General features: G+C 45.5%; 1 non-coding gene across 1 annotated transcript; it reads left to right on the top strand.

Moving 5' to 3' along the window:
• Positions 1 to 577: 577 nt before the first annotated feature.
• On the top strand, positions 578 to 646 carry TRNAP-UGG (transfer RNA proline (anticodon UGG)). Its single transcript has one exon. It is a non-coding gene; the product is annotated as a tRNA-Pro (tRNA).
• Positions 647 to 3,103: the final 2,457 nt, after the last annotated feature.

A 3,103-nucleotide genomic window follows, 5' to 3' on the forward strand; every position in this document is an offset into this window, starting at 1 on the left:
ACAGGCAGCACAAAGTATTGGACCATCCGTAGACTTGAGCATGTCAAAAGTACATAACAGCTTGGTTGTTGTTTTCCTTCTGTCTCTTAAAAAATAAAAAACAGCTTCCCAGACAGGTGATACCAAAACGTATGCGCATGCACACCCACACAGCGCCACCTTTCATGTTCTGCCTTTGACAAGAAGTGGAGTGGTAGCATACTTTGCAGTTGCGGTTAAGTGCAATTTGATCAGGAGGCAAAAGCAGCTTTGAGGCAGCAAAGCAAAGAAGAATTGTAGATAAGAGAGAAGTGGATTGCTGCAAGGAGAAATCTGACACCTTGTTTGCCATGAGATATACAAACACAAGCAACAGCAAAGGATAGGTTTGGGGGCTGAGTAGCTGCTAATGGCAGCAATTCCCAAGATCTCTCCCAGCAGTTCCCCCTCTCAAAGATCAGCTCTTTGTCTAATAGCTCTGAAGCTGTTTCACTGAGATTTCCACCCATTATTGTTCATCTCTTTTTCCAAGAAAGAAAGCTTTATGTAATGTGTCAACAACTTAGGACCGGTTGGTTTGTCAACAGTTCCCTGCTAAGCTGTGGCTCAGTGGTAGAGCATCTGCCTTGGATTCAGAAGATCCCAGGTTCAATCCCTGGAAGCAACATCCAGGTAGGGCTGGGAATATCCCCTACCTGAAACCCCAGAGAGCCACTGCCAGCCAGTGTAGACAATACAGAGCTTTGTTGTTGTTTAGCCATTTAGTCGTGTCCGACTCTTCGTGACCCCATGGACCATAGCACGCCAGGCACTCCTGTCTTCCACTGCCTCCCGCAGTTTGGTCAGACTCATGTTGGTAGCTTCGAGAACACTGTCCAACCATCTCGTCCTCTGTCATCCCCTTCTCCTTGTGCCCTCCATCTTTCCCAACATCTTTTCCAGGGAGTCTTCTCTTCTCATGAGGTGGCCAAAGTATTGGAGCCTCAGCTTCACGATCTGTCCTTCCAGGGAGCACTCAGGGCTGATTTCCCTCAGAATGGATAGGTTTGATCTTCTTGCAGTCCATGGGACTCTCAAGAGTCTCCTCCAACCAGCTGGCTAGCTATTCATTCATTCATTCATTCATTCATTCATTCATTCATTCATGGCCTTTCAACTACAAAGGTGTCTGCAAACATTACCTGAAGGCTGGCAACATCAACCCCACCGTGTGGCAATCCCTTGCAGATGACCACAGTGCCTGGAGACAAACAGTCTGATTGTGCATCCATAACAGTGACCAGAGGAGGAATGACCGCTGGGAGGAACACAGAGAGAAGAAACGGCATGGTGCATCTGAGGCAGCACAACCGGACACCTTCATCTGCCCCAGCTTCAACAAAACATGTCTCTCCTGTATTGGTCTCTACAGCCACAGCAGGCATTGCAACTTTCCAATGGTTCGATTTCACCAAAAGGCACACTCCTCCATTGTCTCCCAAAACAGATGGATGCAAACAAAACAAAACAAAACAAAACAAAACAAAACAAAAAACAAAACAAAACGACACACCATTTATAGCATTAAGGGGAAGCCCACCATCTTTGTGACTGCACAGTTCTCATGATGTGGCCTCAGCGGAAGATGACAGCTCTTTCTTGTGACATCATACATTTCTGCACAATTAACTCCTTAAAGGACACAGCCTTAAAGGGTTCTATTAACCAAGCAGTTTCTGGTTAATATGGCAGCTATGCCTAAGGCCTTGGACAGATGACCAACTGAAATCCCACTCTCTGCACGTGGTCACAACATGTCACCCATGCATTTCCCATACACAGATCTGGGGTCGGCAGGCTCAGTACATCTTCCCAGCCCTCTCTCTATACCCCTACGCTGGATTGTCTTTGGGTCATGTTGCTTATCAGCCCTACTCTGTATTTACAACATTGAGTGTTTTTGCCTGGCTGGAATCTGTCCCTGAAATCTGGTGATGCTTGTCTGAATGGTGTGTGTGTGTGTGTGTGTGTGTGTGTGTGTGTGTGTGTAAAACTCTGACATTAAAAAAAAAGCTTTGTTGGATCAGGCCAAAGTTTCAGGTAGTCCAGCTTCCCATCCCCACAATGGCCAACTAGATGCCTATAGGAAGTCCAGAAGCAGGATGTGAGTGCCTCAACACACCTCCCATTCCCTGCAACTAGAATTGAGAGGCAGACTGCCTTCAACAGGGCTAGTAGCCATTGTGGCAGGTAGACATGCAGAGCCTAACCCTTCATGAACTTGTCTAATCTTCTTCTAAAGCCGTCCAAGTCCTGATTCACTGCAATGCAGGATACCCATTATAGAACCCCTGACAGATGACCATCCAACCTCTGTTAAAAAAAAACCCAAGGAAGGAGAGTCCACCACCTTCCGAGGGAGTCCGTTCCTCTACCAAACAGCTCACACCTCCAGAATCTCCTTACTTGCAATTTGAACTCATTGGAGAACATTGAGTTTAGCTGTTCAACAGCAGGATCCTAACTGGCGAAAGGGGATCTTAACCCACATTCTCATGTTCTCTGCGCTGCCTTTTATCTCATGGGCTGCAGCTTCACTTAAATTAAAAATCTTTTGCTGCCATCATGTCTTTTAAACATGAACTCGGATGAGGCTGCTTCTTCTAGCATTTGAATTGTCAAGGGCAGCGAGATCATGGGGCATGAGCTGTTATATTACACTTTGCAAACATCAAGAAATGAATTGCATTTTTATCTGGCTACTCAATATCATGATCTGTTGCTACTGGGGAAAGCGTAGGGGCAGGGATGCATCCCTAAACAGTCACGTTGAAGGTCATGGCTTGCAGGGAGAGAATGCCCCATTTATCCTTCAAAGACCCTGCCTCGGTCGCTTTCCGCAGTGAGCAGCTTCCCAGCCCTTCGCCAAATAAATTCTTTTTTTCGAACCTCTTTATGACTTAATAAAACTATAGGGAATACATAATGCCTTTTTTATCAATATAAATTTATGCAGAGCAAAAGGATCGGGCCAAATTAAATGACAATACTCTCCATTCTGAATTTATTCGGTTTGGACAAACAAAATACTGATATATTACCCCCCCCCCTTTTTTAAAAAAGAAAAAGAAACAAGAAACTGGTG

This window comes from Zootoca vivipara, chromosome 8, assembly GCF_965207765.1.
Source record: "Zootoca vivipara chromosome 8, rZooViv2.hap1.1, whole genome shotgun sequence".
Taxonomy (NCBI): Eukaryota; Metazoa; Chordata; class Lepidosauria; order Squamata; family Lacertidae; genus Zootoca; species Zootoca vivipara.